Here is a 25129-nt window from a genome sequence, read left to right as displayed (position 1 = left end):
ATCAGCACCAGAAGGGCCCAATTTGCTTGTGGGTAGTGGAGGAAGTGATTGAAAGTCTGCAGAGAGCTGAACAAGCCACATTGTTCCTTCTCTAATCCTTCCCCCACATAGAAGACCACGACATAGCAAAGTGGGTTGCCCTGGTGAATACCTAAGGCTCCACCCCTACAACACAACAGGTACGCTGAGACAAAGAAATATAGCCCAAATGAAAGAACACATCAAAACTCCAGAAACAGGCCCTGGCTGGCGTAGCTCAGTGGATTGAGCACGGGCTGCGAACCAAAGCATCGCAGGTTTGATTCCCAGTCAGGCCACATGCCTGGGTTGCAGGCCACAGCCCCCAGCAACCGCACATTGATGTTTCTCTCTCTCTTTCTTTCTCCCTCCCTTCCCTCTCTAGAAATAAATAAATAAAATCTTAAAAAAATCAACCCTCCAGAAACAGAACTAAGGGATGAAGAGATAGCCAACCTATCAGGTACAGAGTTCAAAACACTGGTAATCAGGATGTTCATAGAAATGATTGAGTATGGATGCAAAATAGAGGAAGAAGTAAAGGCTATACAAAGTGAAATAAAGAAAAATATACAGGGAACCAACAGTGAAGGGAAGGAAACCTGGACTCAGATCAATGATTTGGAACAGAAGGAAGAAATAAACATTCAATTGGAACAGAATGAAGAAACAAGAATTCAAAAAAATGAGGAAAGTGTGAGGAACCTCTGGAACATCTTTAAACATCCCGACATCCAAATCATAGCGGTGCCAGAAGGAGAAGAGGAAGAGCAAGAAATTGAAAACTTATTTGAACAAATAATGAAGGAGAACTTTCCTAATCTGGCAAAGTACATAGACTTCCAGGAAGTTCAGGAAGCTCAGAGAGTCCCAAAGAAATTGGACCCAAGGAGGAACACACCAAGATACATCATAATTAAATTACCCGGGATTAAAGAGGGGAGAATCTTTTTTATATATATTTTTTATTTTTTTATTATTATTTTTTATTTTATTTTAATCATTGTTCAAGTACAGTTTTCTCCCCTCTACTCCCATTCCAGCCCACCCACCCAACCCTCCCCCCTTCCCCCCATTACCCCCCACCCCTAGTTTTTGTGCATGTGTCCTCCAAATTTGTTCCTGTAAACCCTACCCATTCCCCCCTGAAATTCAAGAGGGGAGAATCTTAAAAGCAGCAAGAGGAAAGGAGAGAGTTACCTACAAAAGAGTTTCCATTAGACTATCAGCTGATTTCTCAAAAGAAACCTTGCAGGCAAGAAGGGGCTGGAAAGAACTACTCGAAATCATGAAAGGCAAGGCCCTACATCCAAGATTACTCTACCCAGCAAAGCTATCATTTAGAATGGGAGGGCAGATAAAATGCTTCCCAGATAAGGTCAAGTTAAAGGAGTTCATTATCACCAAGCCCTTATTATATGAAATGTTAAAGGGACTTATCTAAGAAAAAGAAGATCAAAACTACGAACAGTGAAATGACAACAAACTTACAACTATCAACAACTGAATCTAAAAACAAAAACAAACTAAGCAAACAACTAGAGCAGGGAACTTATATATACAACCTATGGACATGAACTAAGGTGGGAAGGAATGCTGGTGGGAGGAGGGGTGCAGATGGAGAGGACTAAAGGGGAGAAAAAAATGGGACAACTATAATAGCATAATAAATAAAATATACTTTAAAAAAGAAAAAAACGTTTTTGTTACCATGAATATGATGGGTGACTATTATATCATGTACTTGAAACTAATACTATGTTAATCATACCTCAATAAAAAAATATTTTATTTATTTATTTTTAGAAAGGGGAAGAGAGGGAGAGAAACATCAATGTGTGGTTTCCTCCTGCGTGCCTCAACTGGGGACCTGGTCAGTGTCCCAGGCCTGTTCCTTGACTGGGAATCAAACCCCCAACCGTTTCGTTTGCAGGCTGGCACTCAATTCACTGAGCTATACCAGCCAGGGCAAAAATACAAAAATTTTTAAGAGTAAAAATTAGTAATAGAATTTATGGTAGATCTGGTTTCATTGCAGTGATAAGGAATATTCATATACAGATAAAAAATAATTGGAGATAATGTACCATTGCTTCATTAAGATATACATTATCAATACAATTTTGTTAATAACTTTAAGTATTTATCAAAATTTATGTGAGTTATGTTTTGTTTCATTTATAATATTATAAAAGCATGAAACATTTATTTTCAATGTGTATACACATATCCTTGCAATGAAGTATGATGGGGTGATAAAATTCTAGAAAAGAATTAAACTGGAAATACAAGTTCAAAGAAAACAAAGAATGAGAAAAAATTTCTGATTTTTAAAGAGCAGATTATTTGTGTATTTAAAAGTGCATAATGTGGGTGTTTAGATTCAATGGATACATTAAAACCAGGAACATAAGTTTTATTTTTTAATATCAATATTTAAGTAATCACCATATTTTTTGGACCATAAGATGCACCCAGGTTTTAGAGGAGGAAAAACAATTTTGAAGCAAAAAATGTGGTAAGATATTTAATAACATAAATAACAAAGTATTTCACCAATATATATGTAAACAGAAATCAACAGCAGCATTAACAATCATTATTTCTCCCAAATTTGGGGGGGGGGGTGCATTTTATAGTCTGAAAAATATGGTAAAAACTTTACGATAAAAAATTGTAGATATCTACTTAAATATGTTCAAAGAGTACATAGATTTTCAAAATTCTTTTAGATGGTGTATAAGCTGAAGAATCCTCTTTGAGAAATAGATGAGTATAAATAAATTTGAATATAAATAAATGTGGGACATCTCACTATGCATCAAAAGAGCCCTCAGGCAAGAACATGTGCTCTCAGGTATTGCTAAAACTGCATTTTGTAGCAGGCTCTGTGCTCAGTATTCTTGGGATTCTTAATTTAAGATTTATCCTTTCCAATCTTGTGAAGAGTTATGCTTCTGAAATGATATATTAGTTATGTGCCATTAGTTGTATTTTATTACCAAAGGAGTTTGCAAATTTTCATGAGTTTCCATCCAAAGTTACACTGCATTTTCTTAAAATAATAACTAGATAGCTTTTATTAAATGTCTACTATTTTCCAGATCAGTGGTTCTTCTGAGAAATTGATATAAATGTAAATGGTCAAACCTCAAACCTATTGAATACAAAACTCTGGACTTGGGGCCCAGCAACCCAGGTGATTCAGATGTATGCCAAAGGAGATAATATTTACAAAACATCTGGTACGGGGTCTTGGACATAGTAGGCATTTAATAAAAACTAGCTGCTATTACTTTTTCAGTATATAATTCATTCTAGTTCCTTGAAAGATGTTTTCTAGTTAATTCTATATTCTTGGAAGAAGTAGTTCTATGTGTTTAATTATTCATAGGATATAATGACTTAGCATGTTTAATATCAAATTCATTGTCTTCTACCCAAAACAGATTTCTCCCTCCATCTTACCCATTTCTATGACTGGCAAAAATACATATATAAACCTCTGAGCATTTCAGCCTGAAATGTCCCCAGTGAAAGAACATTCTGGGTAATGACTTGCCCATTAAGCCTGGAAATATTTCTTCAACTAGCTGCTTTAGAATGTGAAATTCTCACCATCAAAGTCAGTTTACTGAGTTAAGAAATTGCATCCGCAAGTCTTAAGTTAAAATTTACATCTCTTTGCTGCAGAAAACATTTATTAATGTAAAAGTATATCAGGAATTCAGAGTAACTCGAATTTGCCTGGCAGACCCCTCTTGTCTTGTGTTATTGCTGCTGCTAACAGTGATGAGGACAGCCGTGCTTTTCTGGAAGGAGGAGCCGAGCGAGGTGTCCAGCACCTGGGGCAAGAAGACTGCCTGCTGTGTGTCACTTGGGCTGTGCTTTCACAGACATTCTGGCGCCACCTGTGGAACATCGCTGAGGAGTGTGTGTCACAGGAGTAAAACTGAGGCAGGGAGACTACACCAGCAGTTTGTCCGAGTTCACAGACCCGGAGAGTAGCAGGGCTTTGCTCCCAGATCAGGCCTCTACACACACCCGAGGCACCGTGTCCCACTTTGCCTTGCTCTAGAGAACTGTAGGCGAAAACAGACTTCCCCTACCTCATTACTGGACTAGGCATCAGGCCCAATAGGTTAACAAATCCATTCATTTTTTTCTTTGGATTTCTTTCTGTTCCCATTGCCATCCCTCGAGTTCTAGAACTTACTACTGAGATTTTAGATCTAATTTCAACCTACATTCATACTTGCTACTTGTCTTGTCTTTGTAAAACTCCATTTTCATCAGTTTACAATTTTACAATTTGTTTTGTACTGTCTTAGGGCAAAAGTAGTTTAACTTCAGTGACTCACAATCACTTGAGTAGCATGTTTAATACAGATCCCCAAGTCCGTTTTTTTTGGTTTCTGGTTTAGGTGATCTGGGGTGGTGCTCATGAATCTGAATTTTGGTCACCTCCATCCAGGAGGTAGTGAACAGATTTTCCTGGCCTAAAAGCCACGTTCTGAGAAGCATTGCCTGTCAGTGTGTTACTGTACATCCAAACTCAGTTTGTCATTTAAAGTGCCCCAAATTTGGTTTATCGTACTTGCCACATCCTTATATGATAAAGAGTAAATGTTGGCAGAGCTTTGGCTATGTAATATGAACTGAGAAAATGAGCTTCTCTGTATATATTTTAGAGGATACCATGTTGAACACAGAAGTCTAACCTAAATCAAAACACCCAGAAGCATATGCATCTCAAAAGTATTTTTTTCCTTTGGGTGGGACAGCACACAAGAAACCAGAATGAGGAAAGGCAACAGCACCAAAATGTGGCCCCTGACTTCTTCACACAGAGGACCACGATTTTGCAGTGAGACTTGGATTTGGAGGGGAGCATTTTCTTTATAAAGCTCTTATGTCACAATCCATTGCGCTGTCAAAATGAAATTGAAAATTTAAAGCAATAAAGACTCAAACACAAGTAAAGGCCATTAATTTAAAAACGAAAGAAAAACCTTTTACAATGATATTCTCTTGAATGAGAACAATTGGTAATTTATTTTGTCTTTATGCATTGCAAATTGACCCAAAATGAGAAATATCTTTAGCAAATATCCATACTGTTTACTAGTTGTATAAACAGTGTCTGTTCAATAAATAGTGAATGGATATATCCTGCCTATACACCAACTTGTTTCAACTAAAAATTGTAGCCCTGGCTGATGTAGCTCAGCGGATTGAGTACGGGCTGCGAACCAAAGGGTGGCTGGTTCGACTCCAGTCAGGGCACATTAGTGGGTTGTGGGCCAGGTTCCCAGTGGAGGCCATGTGAGAGGTAACAACACACTGATGTTTCTCTCCCTTTCTTTCTCCCTCCCTTCCCCTCTCTCTAAAGAAATAAATAAAACCTTTATAAAAATTATAAATTAGATTACATGATGATATTTATAAAATCTTATTGAATACACTCATAAGCTGGAACATCAGGCTATTGTGGAAGAACTGGAATGCCAGACGCCTGGCTCCCTTCTTAACAACTATGCTGAGATTTTTTCTTTTGATCACTTTTAGTAAGGAAGACTGATCTAAATGTTGGCATGCCAGGCAATGTGCCCTCCCTCATTCCACCCTCACAGTGACCCTAGAAAGTAGACACTGTCATGGTCCCTAATGTTCCAATGTGAAAACTGGGCCTTAGAGAGGTTAAGAGATTTGCTCAAGGCCACAAGAAAAAACAAAACAAAACAAAAAACAACAACCAAACAGTCCTTGGTAGAAGCAAGATGCAATGGCAGGTAAGGAGTGCAGAAGAAGGCCACATATGAGAAGTACATACTTGGAATAAAGTCTTTCCTCCCCTCAGGTTGTTTCACATACCCATCAGAGTGCCACATTTTCCACACCTTCAAAGGATTTGGTGAAATCGGCCCTTTACACGGAACCCTCCACCCTACTGCCAAGTCTTCCCGGACTCTTCTGTCCATGACCTAAGTCTCCCACTCCCACAATTTTCAGAATATATAGATGTGTGGACAAAAGAAAAGTGAATGTGCAGGTGAGAAAGCAGTATCCTCCAACAGTAGGACAGTTTCAGCTTTTTTTCTTTTTTCTTTTTTTTAGATTTAATTTAGTTAGTTTTAGAGGGAGGGGAAGGAAAGGAGAAAGAGAAACACTGATGTGTGAAATTGTTGCCTCTCACTTTCCCCCAACTGGGGACCTGGCCTGCTACCCAGGCATGTGCCCTGACTGGGAATCAAACTGGCAACCCTTTGGTTTGCAGCCCGTGCTCAATCCACCGAGCTACACCAGCCAGGGCCACATGGAGCATTTCTTAACACACAGGTTACTGGGCCCCACGACCCCAAATTTAAATTCACTAAATCTGAGTGGGTCCCCAAATTTGCATTTGTAATAAATTCCTAGATGCTGCTTCTCCTGGCAGCAGTGGCCTGAGAACCATATTTGATAACTACTGCATTAGATTATCAGCAACAGATTAAATCTTGGTAAGTTTAATTTTTTTTGTATTTATAGAGAATTTCTCACAGTTATTGAATCTAATTTAAGATTTTAAAAGCCTTGAAATTAATCAGGTTTGCAGATGTGTCTGTTTTTTACTTATAATACTATTTCTCTCTCTTCTTTTTCTTTAGACCCCTACTTCTTTTTAAATTTTTTATTTTAATCATTGTTTAAGTACAGTTTTCTGCCTTTTACTACCATTCCAGCCCACCCACCCTAGACCCCTACTTCTTAAATGTGTCATCCTTACCATGGTTTCCTAAATATGCCTGGCTTAACAACCATTCTCGATAGATCCTTTTCTTTCCCCCAACCAAATTTTCCCAACGTTTAGATAATATACACTACAACTATCACACAGGTGTTCTGTACCTTGTCTCTATAATTCTATAAAAAGTATCTAAACTCTTTCCCCTACTACCATTTTAGTTGGTGAAAATCTTATGATTAAGTTACCTGGCTATGGGTCTTTTCAACCACAAGAGGCGCCAATCTCACAGGAATGACTTGGAACTGGCATCTCCCGAGCAGCAGTTGGAAGCTCAAAATAACACACAGCCTCTCTTTCAACACCAGCTCCCAAACCTGCCCTAATTCCTGTTGGGTTAGGTTCCTCAATTAAATGAATTCCTATCCCAAAGGAAAGGGTTTCTGTGGGTCTATTTTACACCATTGAAAGAAAGATCGAGAGAGAAATAAGTGTCCTTGAATTTGAACCTTGAGACAAAAACACACGAGAGTGGCTTTGTCACTCAAAGTAGTTCAAGGACCAGCAGCAGAATCACCTGGGAGTCATTTAGAAATGTAGAAACTGAGGTCCCACCCAAGGCTTTCTGAATAAAAATCTTCTCTTTAACAAGATCCCCAGATGATACGAATACATTTTACTATTTGAGAGACACTGCTGCAGATTACTAAGTGCCCTCTGCTTTTATTTTAGAACATTGATGCCTTCATTCTCCTTTTCTATATCATCCCCATTCCCCCAAAAAACATGACATTGACCTTAATTGCCAATTATCTTGATGGGCTACAGATACACTTAAAGTTCTTTTTTATGTGAGAATGCTTTTTTTTAAAGAATACAATTCCCCCCCCCCTCCAGGCTACTTTGTAGGGTTATTGAAAATGCAATTAAAATGGGCTATTCAGTGGTAGGTTGCAAATTATCCCACGATTAAGAAATTTTTCTGACAATCATGGACTGGGGCTAAGGGGTGTCCGAAAGGCCTGTGTGTCCAGGCGGAAAACCCACACGTTCAGTCAGAGGTGTTGGAGCGGTAGCTCTGTGAAACGTATTCCTTAATCTTCTCTTGTTTTGGTCAGAACAGCTTCTTATACCAGTGACCCCTTTCTGTCTTCTCTCAAGGCTGCCTTCCTGAAGAAATGAGACGGCAGGATATAAAAGACAAGCTCTAATTTATCTTTTCTTTCCTTATACTTGTCCATAGCACAAACACACGCACATACTCTTTTTTCCTCTCGAGCTAAATGTGACTTCAGCACTTCTCTTGCCTTAATGTGTTTTCCTAATTAGCTTTAACATTAAAACCAGCTGCTGCTGCAGTGCTTTTTACTTTTATAAAGCTCGAGAAGATTAATTGGCTCATTATGTGGAAACAGGAGGGTATAAATTTAGGAAAGTTTTTGTTTAACTTAGGTTATAAATTGTGGCTCATTTTCCTTATTTATGTTTTCCCTACCCTTTGTACAACTGCCATAACTAAGGGTTTTCTGTTTTAGTTTTACAGATGATGATTTCTTTGTTCTTTTTTTAAAAAGTGAAATCAATTCAGCATCTAGATACTGGCTCCCGAGTCAAGACAAAAGCTAAAGTTGTAAAAGCCGAGTGTGTAGTCAGACAGGATGGCTGGGCGGGGAGCTGGAGGACCTGGCAAGGTCCCTGCCTTAACCAGCTTTAGATGTCAGGCAGTGTCTCTGACCCCTCTGAGCATGACTTCCCTCCCACGTCAAGTGGAGCTGAGTCGTCTCTGCCTTGCTAACCAGCAAATGGCTGTAACAAGAACATGAGATAGTATATTACGTGATGTATTTTAAATGTACTATACACATTAGATGTGTAACTTTCATTTAACTTTCCTTGTCCCAGTATGCATACGAACCAGATTGATGTATTTAAAAAGGACTATAAATGTGTGTGCTACTACCTAGTTAGTGATCTTGGTAGAACAACACCGTAATCTTAGTGGTTAACATTTAATTTTTACTATATTTCAAATGTTTTCTGTGTAGAGTTAATGGTACTTATCAAATAGTTACTATTAATGCTGTTATGTGTATCACTGATCCCATAGGTATTGAATAAGTTGGTTAGATATTTGAATGGAATAGGCGAAAATGTGACGCACACTCTTTGTTTCAGTCTCGCAGTAGCCCTATTAGGTAGGGACCGTATGTTTATTTCCCCGCTTTTACAGAGGAGCAGACTGAGAAGGTAAGGGATTTGCAGAAGTTTGACTTTTACTCAGGTTTATATGGCTACAAATTCCACTATTTTTTTAACCTATGTGCTTGATTGCCACCTTCTCTTTGGGACTCAGTGTTTTATCTGTAAAAAGAATAAGCTTTATCCAGCTCCAAAATTGTATGCTTCTGCATCTTGCTTTTACTTGCCCCTCACCCTCCATTCTGTCCTCAAGAATGGCAGGGTACAGTATCGCTTTCTAGAGCCAAGAACAAGACTGACACAAACATGGAGCTCAAAGGATAAAAATATGAGGTCAGATGACGTCCAAAGGCAAACAGTTTACTTGCAAAGAGAAGAGCTCGTCCCCACAACAACAGTACAAATCAGAGGGAGGAAAGAAGGAATCTAAGATGTTTCCAGGAAGCCGTTACTAATGGACAAGCCACATTTTTACCCCACTTCAGACCAGCCTCCCAACAACCCTGAGGGCTCAGTGCTTGTCCAATGTGCCATGAATGTGCCATTCTATGGTGGCTTTATAGGATTTCCCCAGGCTTACAGACAGTTATCAGCTACTAGGACATACTTAAAAGTCACAAGATACTAAATCCAAGTTGTTCTCAGGTTCTGTCATAAAATACGTGCATTGTTAGAAGCTCTGTATCATTTTTTCAATGAGAAGTGAACTGATTATCTAAATGTTTGAGTGTAGGATTGGGAATACATTTCTAGGGAGACATTCACATTTTTGCCAAATTGCAGTAGCATTAACATTTATTGAGTGTCATTTATTGAGCACCAATTAAGTTTACTTCTGTATTATTTCCAGTCCTCCATTGAGTCTCCAGTGACAGTACAACTTGGGTTGAATAGGTGAGAAGCTAAGCTTAGAGATGTTGTTTACCCTAGATCAATATGAGTGGTGGAGCTGGGTTCAAACTCTAGTCTGAGACTCTAATGCCAGAATTTTATTCAGGATATTCTGCTGCTTCTCCAAGACCTCTCCACATCTTTCATTCCCTTAGAATAATGGAATTGAGGGGAAAATTTACTCATACTGAAAGGTCAAGTGGAGCCATGGATGAGATATTTGCATGAATTTTTATTTTGATATCCCTACTAATTAAGGAGAAAGGCAAACAAAGCATCGGAGCTGAATCCTATAAAGAAACAATATCAGGTTGTTCCCAGGTTAATGCTTAATCATAATTGTCATTAAACAATATTGCTATTTTAAGTATATATTATTGATTATGCTATTACAGTTGTCCCCTTTTTTTCCTCCCCTTTATTCCCCTCCACCTTACACCACCCCCCTCACCAGCATCACCCAGCTTAGTTCATGTCCATGTGTCGTACATATAAGTTCTTCGGGTTCTCCATTTCCTATACTATTCTTAATTCCTCCTGTCTATTTTGTACCTACCAAGTATGTTTCTTATTCCCTGTACCTTTTCCCCCATTCTCCTCCCTCCTTGCTGATAACCCTTCATGTGATCTCCATTTCTGTGATTCTGTTCCTGTTCTAGTTGTTTCCTTAGTTTGCTTTTGTTTTTGTTTTTCAGGTTCAGTTGTTGATAGTTGTTGTCATTTTCCTAGTTTTGATCTTCTTTTTCTTGGATAAGTCCCTTTAACATTTCATATAATAAGGGTGTGGTGATGATGAGCTCCTTTAACTTGACCTTATCTGGGTGGCACTTTATCTGCCCTTCCATTCTTTTTTTTTAAAAAGATTTTATTTATTTATTTTTAGAGAGGGAAGGGAGGGAGAAAGAGAGAGAGAGAGAAACATCAATGTGCGGTTGCTGGGAGCTGTGGCCTGCAACCCAGGCATGTGGCCTGACTGGGAATCAAACCTGCGATGCTTTGGTTCACAGCCTGTGCTCAATCCACTGAGCTACGCCAGCCAGGGCTGCCCTTTCATTCTAAATGAAAGCTATACTGGATAGAGTAATCTTGGATGGAGATCCTTCCCTTTCATGACTTTGAATACTTCTTTCCAGCCCCTCTGGCTTACAAGGTTTCTTTTGAGAAATCAGCTGATAGCCTTATGGGAACTCCCTTGTGGGTAACTGTCTCCTTTTCTCTTGCTGCTTTTAAGATTCTTTCCTTCTCTTTAATCTTGGGTAACTTAATTATGATGTACCTTGGTGTATGCTTCCTTAGGTCCAACTTCTTTGGGACTCTCTGAGCTTCCTGGACTTCCTGGAAGTCTATTTCCTTTGCCAAATTAGGGAAGTTCTCCTTCATTATTTGTTCAAGTAAGTTTTCAATTTCTTTCTCTTCCTCTTCCCCTTCTGACACCCCTATGATTCGGATGTTGGGACGTTTAAAGTTGTTCTGGAGGTTTCTCAGCCTCTGCTCAATTTTTGAATTCTTGTTTCTTTGTCCTGTTCTGGTTGAATGTTTATTTCTTTCTTCTGTTCTAAATCATTGATTTGAGTCTCTGTTTCCTTCCCTTTACTTTCAGTTCCCTATATATCTTTCTTTTTCTTTTTTTTAAAGATTTTATTTGTTTATTTTTAGAGGGGAAGGGAGGGAGATAGACAGAGATAGAGAGAAACATCAATGTGTGTTTGCTGGGGGTTATGGCCTGCAACCCAGGCATGTACCCTGGCTGGGAATCGTACCTGTGACACCCTATATATCTTTCTATATCTTACTTCATATAGCCTTCACTTCTTCCTCTATTTTGCATTCATACTCAATCATTTGCATAAGTATCGTGATTACCAGTATTTTGCACTCTGCATTTGATAGGTTGGCTATCTCTTCATCCCTTAGTTCTGTTTCTGGAGTTTTGATGTGTTCTTTCATTTGGGCTATATTTCTTTGTCTCTGCACACTTGTTATGTTGTAAGGGGTGGAGCCTTGGGTATTCACCAGGGCGGAGCAACCCACTTCTCTATGTTGTAGTGCTGTCTGTGGGGGAGGGGTCAGAGAGGGAACAATGGCGCTTGCTCAGCTCTCTGCAGACTTTCAATAATTTCCTCTGCTACCCACAAGCAAATTGGGCCCTTCTGGTGCTGATTCCTGGGTGGGTGGATTTGTGCACATTCTAGGACCCTGCGGGTCTCACCAACAAACTCTCCTGCGAGGCCAGGAGTTTCTTCTGCCACTGCAACCCCCACAGATTTTTACAGCCAGAGTTTTATTTTGTTTTCTTAAGATTTTATTTATTAATTTTTTTATAGAGAGGAAGGAAGGGAAAAAGAGAAGGAGAGAACATCAATGTGTGGTTGATTGTCATACGCCCCCTATTAGGGACCTGGTCCTCAACTCAGGCATGTGCCCTGACTGGGAATTGAACCAGTGACCCTTCGGTTCGCAGGCCAGCACTCAATCCACTGAACCATACCAGCCAGGGCCAGCCAGAAGTTTTGGGGCTTTGGTTTCCTATGCTGGAACCTTGGGTTGTGTTTCCTGTCTTGCTTCCCAGTTGTTCCTCTCAGCTTATCTGCTGATAACTGTGGGATCTCCTGGTGGGTCAGCCATTTCCTTTCCTGGCCTGGCCTGCCTCCTTTCCATGCATCCTCTCCACCTAGGCTGCCCATCCCTGCCCCTCCTATCTGTCTGGATGAATATTTCTTCTTTAACTCCTTGGTTGTCAGACATCTATACTGTTCGATTTTCTGGCAGTTCTGCTTTTTTTTTTTTTTTAAATTTGTTGTTGTCCTTCTTTTGGTTGTGGGAGTAAGCAAAGCATAGATAGGTACCTATGCCTCCATCTTGGCTGGAAGTTCATAAACAATATTATTTACAGAATTGTCATTATTAACGTAGAAAATAATTGATCCAATGTGGCAGGAAGTAGCTGGTGGTTAAAATGCAAGTAAGGTACTCCTTCAACCTGAAGCAGAAATATATTCAAGTGACAGGCCCAGTGTCTGGCCAGCTGTAAGGAATGATATGGAGGGTACAGACTTATTGAAGAGAAAAGGGGAGCTATCTCGATAAAGTGAAGGTAACATGACCCAATTAATGGGGAAGTCATAGATGGTGGACAGAGACTGGCAAGGCATATGTCATTTTATAATGTTTTGTGCATTTAAAACACAACAATTAGGTGCTTTATTGAATTATGCACTTCTGTGTCACACATAGCATATCCAAGCATTAACTGACCTTCAGTAAGAAAGCTTTTCTGACCTCACTCTTTGAAATCCCAGAATTTTAACTAAAATAGCCACCTGGGATCTATCGAAGAAAGATTTCTATTTTCCACAATAGTTGGAAGTGTTTTTTTTAAACTTGAGACTGTACAGAGACAAAAAAAATTAATTGAGAATTGGTCACTATGGAAAGAAAATATATGAAGACTATGTGTATAAATATATAAGTTACTTTAGCATATATATGCATTAAATTTCATATATAATACTAAATAGTGAAGTTATTAACATCAGCATCCCCTCACACAGGAACTGGTGAAACCCTTTGTGAAGTGTAACAAGAAAATGCCTTTGGTTTCAGCCTGGACTAGATTCTTTTGCATCATCATTCAGATTCTTTGGGTCCAGGAAACTGATTCTGAGACCCAGCTGCCAACAAAGCTCAGGAGCTCTCTGTCTGAAGTTGCTCCAGTTTCTGACTTTCAGTATATTCCCATCAAATGCATTTCTCAGAATGTTTTCTTCATCCCAAATGCAGGCTGTGGTTAGTAATGATCTGGGAAGGGCCATTTCTGAGGGTTCAGTGTCCCTGTGCGTCATACTATCATCATTCTTCTGCCTACTGCCAAGCACTGCCCAGGTGAAAGAGGCTGGTCTTTTAGCAGGTGAGTAGAGGCTTCCAGATTTTTAGAGTCATGAACTCTACAACATCTCCATTTCCTGACTATAAAATATAACCATTCACCATAAAAAATACAGAATTCTGCATACTGTTAGACAATGTTGTCAAAATGTTGTTCCTTTTCAAATTGCCACCAATTACAAAAAACCCAAAACCAAAAAACTGGAAATACCACTTTTGTACTATAAGTATACTATAAGAAGGAAAATATTTAATGGTTCCCAAGCAAACGTGTAATGATTATTGGAATAACATTTATTTATACACATGCCTCTACTATTACAATTGAATACATAATAATGTATCAGTAAATAATGGAGAAATGTGTTGTTAAGAAACTTGAAAATATATTTACAACATTGCTGTCTCTCTGCTTTGAATGTTTGCAAAACAGTTTTAATAACTTCTCAGTGTATTACTTGTTCTTCTTTCTGAAGGTCTCCAGTGGCAGTGGGAATAGACACCCAGATTAAAAGCACTGACAGCATTTCAGAAGTTAACATGGTAAGTTTCTCCATGGGATATTGGTCTTTTTCTGAAAGGATAGAGACCCAATAATGTCAAAAACTCACTGGTATTTTTACACATCATTTTAATTATGCATGTCATTTGTTTTTCCTATGTTGCTTAATAGAGTTGCAGTTGCTTTACAGTCTTCTATCCACTTCTTTCTGTCCTTGATTCCAATTCTATTCCTTTCCTATTCTCTTTTCCTTCTAATGGTTTTGTAGTGTTGGGGTGCTGTGAGACAACATGATATATTTAGTTATGTAACATGAACCAGGGACAACAGTGCAAGAAGAAAGGATGATCATCATGTATAGGAAATAAGAAATCATAGTCAAGGATCCCTATCCATAAAATGGTAGACAGTGAAACCATACTTGATGGATTGCTTTAAAATGTTTCAATTAATATTAACTTTGCTTATCTGTAGACAACCAATAGCAGAAGACAAAAGATATTTTTTTAATTCATGAGAACTAAAAATTTAAATTAAGAAAATTTGGTCCATTCCCTTATACTTTCTAGAAAAGACCGCCATTATTTTACTTTGCAGTGGAATATCTGTATTTTCATGGAGTATTTTTTGCAAACACTGTCCCTAAAACATCAAACTGATCAGCTGTTATGATCTTCAACCATCCTTTCAGCCTTTTTGTCTTCTTTGTCATTTTTGTATATCTTGCTTTTTTGAAAAAGAGATTTTATTGTATTTATTTTTAGAGAGAAGGGAAGGGAGGGAGAAAGAGAGGTAGAGAAACATCAATCAGTTGTTTGCATTTGCCCTGACCAGGGGCCAGACCTACAACCCAGGCATGTGCCCTGACCAGGAATCGACCTGACGACATTTAGCTTTGCAGGACAACACCCAGCCAACTGAGCCATACCAGTCAGGGCTGTCTTGCTTTTTTGTTTCCTCTTCTTTTCCCCCTAATCTGTTCTTTTAATCATTTTAGCTATTTTTAAGTTTTAATGTTCCCTACTATGATGTTTCCATTTTATTTTCTCTACTTCTTAGAACTACCTTCCTTGTCTACATAATCACAAAAGCCATTTTTAATTTAAGTAATTTTATGGTTTTTCAGGATTTTACTTTAAAAAATAACATTTATTACATGGCTAACTTATATGCACAAGCATATACATTATTTGTTTTAAGATACATTTCCTTTTTACCTACTACTATTCTGTTAATTCATTAATTTCTCAGAACTTTGTGAAGCCCATTTTAGTATATTTAATGCCTAATAAAGAGTGCTTTATAGTTTAAATTTCAATGTCTATTTCCATGTTCTTACCTAAATGATGCATATTCTTATATATGAGTTACTCTTTCCATTTAATTTTGTTCTCTTCAGTTGGGCGGTCTTTTCTATCATGTCCTGTGGCTGCATTTCTTTTCTTTCCTATCAGCGCTGTGCTATGTGCAACTGTTAATGACAAGGGCCCTCACTGGTAAGATGCAGCTTTGAATATGTTTTATTTGTGGTTTTGGTTTCAGTTTTGGACTTTGTTGTGACGCTTTGTTCCGACTTTCCTGCAAAGTATTAAACAACTTACTTGTGAATGCCTTCAGAGGGGGTAGTGCCTTTTCGTTTGCCCTGGCCCCGAGGCGTGGCTTTTCTCTTAGACTCATCCTGCTTTGTTTACTGTTGTTGCTCACCTGGCCCTGGCAGTCATTTGAGGTGGCAACCCTTAGCCAAAACCAAAGCCTTGCTTCTTGTTCTTAATTTTCTACTTTAACTATAGAAGCTTGTTTTTCTTTCCTTTTTTGGGGGGGGGCAGTAAAAATAAAATCAGGGAATACCTCTTCCAAGAATAGAGAGGATTTAAACTTTTGGGTTGGCTAAAAAGTCTGTTACATTTTTTCCAGACGATGGCTCTAGTAGTGCTTAGTTGCCTTTAACTTCATTTGAAATGATTTTGTTAGGTTGTATTGTGACAGCTGTCATATCAGCATGCATTTAAAAAAATCTTATCAAAATTGGTGCATTTTTGTGCAGCCATTTTAATACTGTAAAAGAAGATATGCAATATTTTTAGTGTATTATGCTTTATTATTTCAAGAAAGTTAAAAATGCAAATGAATCACAAAAAAATTTTGTGCAGTACAGTATATGGAGGAGAAGGTGCTATGACAGAGTGAATGAGTCGAAAGTGGTTTGTGAAGTTTCTTGGTACTAATGACATTTTGGCCAAACAATTCTTTGCTGTGGGGCTGTCTTATGCATTGGAAGGTGTTTAGCAGCACCCCTGGCCTCTACCCACTAGAAACCAGTAGCAGGAAATAGCCAACATACTCAAAGTATCCAAATCAATAAAGTTATTGGTGAAAAAATGTCTTTATTTTACGGAAAAAACTAAATGGACTTTTTGACAAACCCAATACTTTCATTTCTTTGCATCTGGAAAGATTTAGTTTGCTGTTTATTCAATTTAGTAATTTCATATACATTGTTATATGTGTTAATCCTTGCATTTCACTCACTTTTCTGGAATCTTTTATATGTGTGTTCTTGTGAAATTTTCAAAAGTTGCTTTGGGATAGTTTTTGGAATAGAAGTATTTTTGATGTATAAACTGTAACTTATATAGAGTGTTTTTCATAGAATTAAGCTTTGAAATTTAGATTTTATATACTGTTTTTGTTTTGTTATATACTGTTTTATATGCAAATACCACAATTAAAGATAGATATGTAAGAAGAAAAAAAGAGAGGAAGAGAGCAAAGTAGGGATTTCTTAAGGAAGCAGGACCTAGAAATGATAAATTACTTACATTGTAAGGTCAAATAATCTTTTCATATGTATCTTAACTAACATTTTTATTTACAGTGATTCCTCCAACTAGCTATTGTTATCCAAACGATAGCTGAATGAAAAAAATCACTGGATACAGAAAAATTCCAGCTGGGTCTGAAATCTAAGACCTGTTAAATCTTGTTTCAATCTTTACCTAATATCCTTTTAGTCCTTATCATTACTTAATTTAATATTTATTTCAGTTCACTGTTGAGTCTTAAATGAAATTCCTTCCCTTTTAACTGCCTCACTCCTAATGGGGACAGCACCCATCGTACTCACTACTCATGCCTTGTTTAGGAAGTGTCAACTCTTCCGGCCGGAAGACAGCTTTCCCCCGCGTTTCCTTGGGACTCTTGTGCTCCAGGAACATTCTCTCATTTCCCCTTCTGGGGTTAATCTAAATCATCCCTGAATGACCCAATATGCACAAAAATTCACATTGTCTCCATTCTGCTGGCCCCTAATTTAACCTCATTCCTCTCCCCTGAACAAGGTCAGCTTTGGTGCTCCTTATCAGCTAAAACTGGACTAGACTGTGCATGCCGAATTTCAAAAGCCTTTCTCATGATCAGTGACCACTGGTGTTGGCTTCTTTAGCTTCTCATTTATCATCTTCCCACCCTCTCTTTTCCCATGGTGAATTCACTTTCAATCCCTGCAAGTTTTGTCCTGCTCTTCTTCCAACATGCTGTTCCACCTGCTTCTCATGAGAGTTCCAAATAATGGTGACTTCGATGTATCACTGATGTGCCCCAGTGCCTGCCATTCGACTTTATAGGTTCGGAGTTTGCCCAGTGACCTTCAGATCAGGTTGAGCATCTGATTCTATAGATGTGCTTATTAAAGCAATCTAGACAGTAAGTAACCCACACAATTCCCTGCAGAGTAGTGATATGGTAATGATGGAGTCATTCTGTTTATTCACTTTCATCGTAATCCAAAATTACACATATTGATACTCTTAGGTTAAGCCAGGGAAATAATACAATGTACCTCTATTATGAATCTTTAAAAAGCAAAGTAGTGCATAATTAATTGGTGACTTATTTGTAGCTTACTAAGTGAGACTTCTCCTTTGCTTGCTTAATGTCCAAGTTCTATTGTGTTAATTCAAGAAAATTTTAAGTATTGTTGGGAAATGCATGATACTAAAAAGTAAATAGTTGTGAAAAGTGAAACACTGTCATTGTCCACACCCAATGACTTGGATGAAGCTTGGAGAGTTTCTATTCAAACAAACAAAATATTAAATATAGCATGTGAGAGCCAAACAAAACTCAAATTATTGACTAACTCAATTTTTGTCTGCTAACATGATATTAATATAGCTTTTCCCCTCATCCTTACCCCCTTACCTGGAGTGCACATTAACAATTCAAATTCCTAAGCCGTACTGAGAACTTACTTCTAGAGAATGTGCCATTTTAACAAATTCACAGGTGATTCTTTTGTACACCTGAGTTTGAGAACCACCATTTTGTGGTACTTACTTTCTGTGTCTCTAGCTGAGGAAAATCATTGCCTCAGTCCCAGGACCTCTGACAGCTTCTTTCCACTAACAGCTCTAATACATGCTGTATCCAGGTTTTTGTGGGACTGTGGTTTATTCAACTTGGGGGGTAGGGGAATATGATTCTTTAACAAAAATAATAAAATTTATAGATACAAAATCAGTTATAAAAGTGAATATTGCCCTGGCCAGGTGTCTCAGTTGGTTGAAGCATTGTCCCATGCACCAGAAGCTTGTGGGTTCGATTCCTAATCAGGGCACATACCTAGATTGCGGGTTGGATCCCTGGTCAAGGTTTGTATGGGAGGCAACCTATTGATGTTTCTCTCTCTCTCTCTCCCTTCCTCTCTCTCTCTAAGATTAATAAACACATCCTTGGGTGAGGATTTCTTTTTTTTTAATATTTTATTTATTTATTTTTAGAGAGGGAAAGGAGGGAGATAGAGAGAGAGAGAGAGAAACATCAATGTGCAGTTGCTGGGGGTTATGGCCTGCAACCCAGGAATGTACCCTGGCTGGGAATCGAACCTGGGACACTTTGGTTCCCAGCCCGCGCTCAATCCACTGAGCTATGCCAGCCAGGGTGGGTGAGGATTTCTTAAAAAGGGAATATTTATTCACAATGAAGAAAGAAATAAAAATAAAATGGTAGAGCATGGACTTTTAGGTCCTTTTCTTCTGGGATCTCTTTAGATGATGTACCACAATGCTTTTGTAGAAATGCTTCCCACTTATAACTGGCTTCCCTTCCCCAACTTGAATCCTCCATACTTCCCAGAAACTCTCAACATTCACTGGAGTTCAGGTGAGGGAGAGGCTCTGCAACTGGAGCTTCATCCTGAATCTACCTGAATGTAGAAGATAAGCCATTCACTTACAGGTCATTAACACCCATGGCGATCAGTCTGGGTTAATGGTGTAGAGTGGTCACCCTGAGCGATGTTCCTACTGCCTTTGACCTGTTTCTTTTTCTCTCTGCCTAGGGCTTTACAGTGACTTTTTATCTCAGGCATTACTGGAAAGATGAAAGGCTCTCCTTTCCAAGCATGCCTTTTGATCATAGATTGATCAAAAAGATTTGGGTGTGTGACATCTTTTTTGTCCATTCTAAAAGATACTGCATCCCTAATAGGACCGTGGGGAACACCATGCTGCGCATACACCCTGGTGGAAACGTTCTCTTTAGTCTCGGGTGAGGAGGGCTGTCTGCCGCCCTTGGCGTCCTGTGGCCGTCTACAGCGAAGTTGGTCTTACTTCACGCTAGACTCACAATGTTGCTGTCTGTATAGTGATGTTGGAAATTAGGAAACAGCAAAAGATGTGATTTTTTTTTTCTCACCAACACCACCCCGCCCCTGCACACCAAGCGATCTTGGAATCTTGGATTAGCTCAATCCTGTTGTTAACTGTCTCCTTCACTTCTCATGGGAAGGTATAGTCACCATACAAGTTCCTGCTAAATTCCCTATTTCCTTTTCCATGCTTTTTTTTTCAAAATATTAGTTCTGCCCTGGCTGATATGGCTCTGTTTCTTTGAATGTCATCCCATGAACCAAAAGGTTGGGGTTTGATTCCTGGTCAGGGCACTAGGTTGCGGGTTTGATCCTGGTTGGGGTGTGTGAGGGAGATGGCTGATCGATGTTTCCCTCTCTCTTTCTCCCTTCTTCTCTCTCCAGAATCAACAAGCATATAAACAAGCAAGCAAACAAACAAAAACATTAGTTCTGACATTATGCTGGAACAGTCTTCCATTTTTAATGTACCACATGTCATTTTAGCCTAATAAATACTAAATAGCTTATCATAGGTAATTCTAAAAAGTAATTTAATTTTTTCCTGTTTTAGAAATCCCAGGAAGGTACTGAAGTAAGCTGAAGAAGTGGCTTGCCCCTAATCCCTGGAATCAATCAAGGTTACTCTAAGTGGCAGAAAAAGGGCCTTTACAGATGTAATTAAGTTAAGAATCTCGAGATAAGAAAATTATCCTGGATTATCTGGTTGGGACCTTAATGCAACCATAAGGATCCTTCTAAGGAAAACACAGAGGAAGAGTCCAGGCAACTGACCATGAAGACAGAGATTGTAGTGATGCAGCCACCAGCCCAGGAATGCTGGCAGCTGCCAGGCTGTAAAAGGCAAGGGTTGAATTTTCCCCTTAGAGCTTCTGGAGGGAGCAGGATCTTTCTGACACCTTGATTTTAGATTTCTGGCCTCCAGAATTGTGGGATAATAGTCTCTGTTGTCTTAAACCAGGCTCGGTTCTGACACCACGTATTGACAAAATACTTTTCTGGACCAAATTCCACTCAGGCTTCTCTGAGCTCTTTCCCAGTGATTTGTTACAATGCCATAGGAAACTAATACAGATTCTTTTTCTTCATTAGAAACATATTGTTCACTTAAGTACAAAGATGCTATTGTCAGACATTTCATAAAGGCTGTCAATGTTTTTTAAAAATGCAATTTAAACTTTCAATACTACTTTAAATCAGGACTTAAGTAGGATTCTAATGAGTACTGGAGTCAAGCTTCACTAGGAATCAACTGTTTTAAAGTAATTATTTTGATGAAGGCACATCCATTAAAGAATTAACTCAGTTGATTGTCCAGAACCTGCACATTCTAAACAAAGATGGCTCTGCTCCTGCTCCTGGGAGGTAACCTCCAAGCTCTTGGAATATCCTGTCTGATAAGAGTGTCTTTGTTTTTTCCCCCCATGGGCCACACCAGATTGTCTATGTGATTTATGATAGGAGCCTTGAGCCACATAAGATGGCCCTGGAGGAGCTGGAGACCAAAGTCAGCCAAACCTATGTGACCAGCCCTCAATTAATTCTCTGGACCCCAGGACTCAGTACCTTCCCTGGTTGGCAATATTCCATGTGTGCTGTCACACAGCATTGCTAGGAGAATTAGCTCCATCATAGACTAGGACAAGTAGAAGCTTGTTCTCGGTCTGTCCTAGACTCTGCTCTGTGCACTTTTGCATTGATGTTAATCTGTATCCTTTCATTGCAAATAAATGGTAACTTCTAATGTAACAGCTTTGATGAGTTCTGTGAGTCCTTCTAGCTAATCATTGAACTGAGAGTATATTTGGGAAATCACTGAACACAGGAGGACTCAGAATTATTGGCAGCATAGCTATTCCAGCTGAACAGAGCCAGTCCAGGCCCAGAGCCAGGTCACCTGGTTCCAGGCTCGGTTCTGACGCCATGTATTGACAAAATTCTTTTCTGGACCAAACTCCACTCAGGCTTCTCTGAGCTCTTTCCCGACCCTGACTTTTGAGCTCTTTGTGTTCATGTCTGCTAAGGCAAGTCAGCTTGCTTCCCCCATCTTCAATATCTGACCACCCTTCATATCTGATCGGTTCCTCATCCTCCACCACCTCCAGGTAATGTCTGATTGCTCAGGCCTGCCTTCAGCAAGAATCCCTTTAGCCAGAACCTCTCTTCACCCCTGATATTTCCTCTGAGTAACTTTCTACCCACTGACCCCTATCCTGCTTCTTGGCTCTAAATGCCCACTTTTTGTGTGTGTGTATTTGGAGTTGTGCCTAATCTTTCTCCCTCATTAAAAACCCATTATTGTGGTCCACCCCTCAATAAAATTTTCCTTACTACTCTTTAACAAATGTTATGAATAATGTTTTTTTTAATCACCCACCTAAACATCTTGGCTAATTTATTCATGTGTACTATAAAGAAGGTAGACTCAAAGATGTCAGAGGTCTCTTACCACTTTAAAGTACTAGGAATATGTCAAAGTAAGGATTTTTGTGTGACGCTAAGTCATCCAGACACTTCCCTGGCATGCTATTTTGCTAGTGACTATTCACCCCATGAAAGATGAAATAGTTCTACTTCTCTGATTAACTTGAGGGCACCATGGGTAGGAGCAGCTGTTGCCTTTGTTTTTGCAGACTCACTTGGGGGCCTTTTATGAACCTCTGATCTGCTATTGTGGGTACTAAAGTTTCTACTTTGAGGGAGGATCATAGTACCGCAGCCTCTGCCTGAAGCCAGGAAAATGTAGGAGAATATAAAATTTGAAAAAACAATCCTTATCACTATGCGAGCCTTTTAACTTAGTGCCACCTGAATTATGCATTGTGCACATAAATCTATAACTGAAAATGCTCTGGGCTTTTTCCTCACTCCTGGGAAGAGAATTTCCTCAGGTAAACTTCTTTTGTAAGAGAAACCTTTACCCATAGGTTTTGCTTACCACCATTCCAGCCCTTTATTACTAGAAGCCAAGTTTGCATCTTCCAAAAAGCAGAAGATATTTAAATCTATTTAAAAGTATTTCCACTTGAAGTGTATTTTTTGGAAGACTTTGGAGCCAGAAAATATAGAGGGAGCTGGCCAGGAAATGGTGAGATCAGAGCAATTATTAGAGTAGGAATTCATCCATTAACTGTGTGTAAAGCAAATCATCCACCTTCCTGGATTTGCTTCCTTAGTTATTTGGATGGAACATGGTAACACCTGCTTTGCATTATTCTTGAAATGTACACAAAACAAGCAAGCAGTAAGAGAGCTATCACATGCTTATTTGGCCACATGGCTAAATGATCTGAAGTTTTCTTCTTCTTATTCCTGTTATAGGATAACTGTTTATGCCATGTGCTTTCTGGATGTCAGCAGGTTTCCCCTTGACACTCAGAACTGTCCCCTATGCTGGAAAGCTGTACGTCTCACGTCCGGTGGAGGGCGCATGTGGTCAGAGCCTACCGTCACAAACCTGCACATGAAATCCGCACCTGAATCCGTGCTTGCAGGGATTTAAAAATCTGATAGAAGTTAAACTATTTATCCAGAATATGTAGTTGCTTTTTATTTCTTTTACAAGGATGATGGCAAATTCTCTCAAATGAGAAGATTTAGGGGAAAAATTATGCTTTGATAATTATACACTTTTTGTTTTCCACAATGGTTATAAAGAAACAGCTCCCTATGAAGGTGTATTCTCGTTAACAGAGACTGGCACAGACTTTGCAAGTTTGGAAAACTCTGGAATTAATGTTCCCATGAGTTACAATCTTTCATTAAGTGCACTTGGGTTCCCCACAAAACCCAGCTTTAGACATAGGCCCCTAGTCAAAACTCTGTCAAGGGCAGCTGAGCCAGCTCCTTGTCAATCACCGTGACCCATCAGCAATTTTTGATATGATATCTTAAAAGCTGAACACAGTTTTTCTTCTTTCCTTTTATTAAATTATATTTTATTGATTATGATATTACAGTTATTACAATCCTGATTTTTCTCCCTTTGCCCCCCTCCACCCAGCGCCTGCTACTCTATCAGGCAATCCCCTCACCCTTGTTCATGTCCATGGGTCATGCATATAATTTCTTTGGCTACTCCATTTCCTGTACTGTACTTTACATCCCCCTGGCTGTTCTGTAACTACCTATTTGTACTTATAATCCCCTCACCTCTTCACCCATTCTCCCCCTCCCTGCTCCCATCCAACAACCATCTGGTAACAAACTTCTCTTTCTGCTTTTAAGAGTCTCTATTTATCTTTAACATTTGGCCTTTTACTATTGATGTGTCTTAGAGTGGGCCTCTTTGCATCCATCATAATTGGGAATCTCTGCATTTCCTGGACTTGCATGTCTATTTCTTTCACCAAATTAGGGAAGTTTTCTTTCATTATTTTTTCAAATACCTTTCCAATTTCTTGTTCTTTCTCTTCTTCTTCTGGCACTCCTATGAGGCAAATGTTGGACCTTTTGAAGTTGTTCCAGAGGGTACTTACTCTATCCTCATTTTTATTTGTATTCTTTTTTCTTCTTATTGTTCCGATTGGTTGTTTTTTGCTTCTTTATGTTCCAAATCATTGATTTGATTCTCAGCTTCATCCACATTACTGTTGTTTCCCTGTAAGTTGTTCTTTATTTCAATTAGCATATCCTTCATTTCTCACTGGGTCATTTTTATGCTGCTGAGGTCCTCACTAAGTTCCTTGAGCATCCTTATAACCAGTGTTTTGAACTCTTCATCTAATAGGTTGCTTATCTCCATTTCCTTTAGCTCTTTTTCTGGAGTTCTGATCTGTTCTTTTATTTGGGTCATATTTCCTTGTCTCCTTTTGGAAGTCTCCCTGTGTTTGTTTCTATGTATTAGGTAGAGCTGCTTTGAATCTGTGTCTTGGTAGTGTGACCTAATTGTAGTAAGTGTCCAATTGGGTCCAGTGGCACAGCTTTCCCTATCATTCAAGCTGAATACTCAAGGTGCATCCTTTCTGTAGGCTGAGCACACCCTCCTCTTGTAGTTGAAACTTGATTGCTATTGGCAGATCAATGGGAGAGATTTACCCAGGCCAGTCAGCTGCAAGGATTGGCTGTGACCACTGACCACCAACCTCCATGGAGGATCAGCTGTGTAGGCTCAGGATGGTGGTGCTCTGACATGGTCTGTAGCTGTCCTCTGGGTGTACTGACCCTGGGGTTTCCTGTGTGGTACAGGTCAAGGTCAGCCCCCACCTGTGTTTTACTCAGAGCTTCCTGCCTGAGCTGTGAAGCAATCTGAGATGGCCAC

At 39.1% G+C, this 25129-nt stretch overlaps 1 non-coding gene across 1 annotated transcript in view; it reads left to right on the top strand.

The window, feature by feature from the left end:
* LOC114488428 overlaps nucleotides 1-23656 on the top strand; it is a 58794-nt gene extending 35138 nt beyond the window's left edge. Inside the window, exons 2-3 of the transcript XR_004901361.1 lie at nucleotides 14197-14263; nucleotides 23191-23656. This is a non-coding gene — a transcript (gamma-aminobutyric acid type A receptor subunit rho3). The remainder of the gene's footprint in view (nucleotides 1-14196; nucleotides 14264-23190) is intronic.
* The last annotated feature ends 1473 nt before the right edge of the window (nucleotides 23657-25129 follow it).

The sequence above is a fragment of the Phyllostomus discolor genome, chromosome 2 (genome assembly GCF_004126475.2).
Source record: "Phyllostomus discolor isolate MPI-MPIP mPhyDis1 chromosome 2, mPhyDis1.pri.v3, whole genome shotgun sequence".
Classification (NCBI taxonomy): domain Eukaryota; kingdom Metazoa; phylum Chordata; class Mammalia; order Chiroptera; family Phyllostomidae; genus Phyllostomus; species Phyllostomus discolor.
This window is presented reverse-complemented; position numbering and strand designations above follow the sequence as displayed.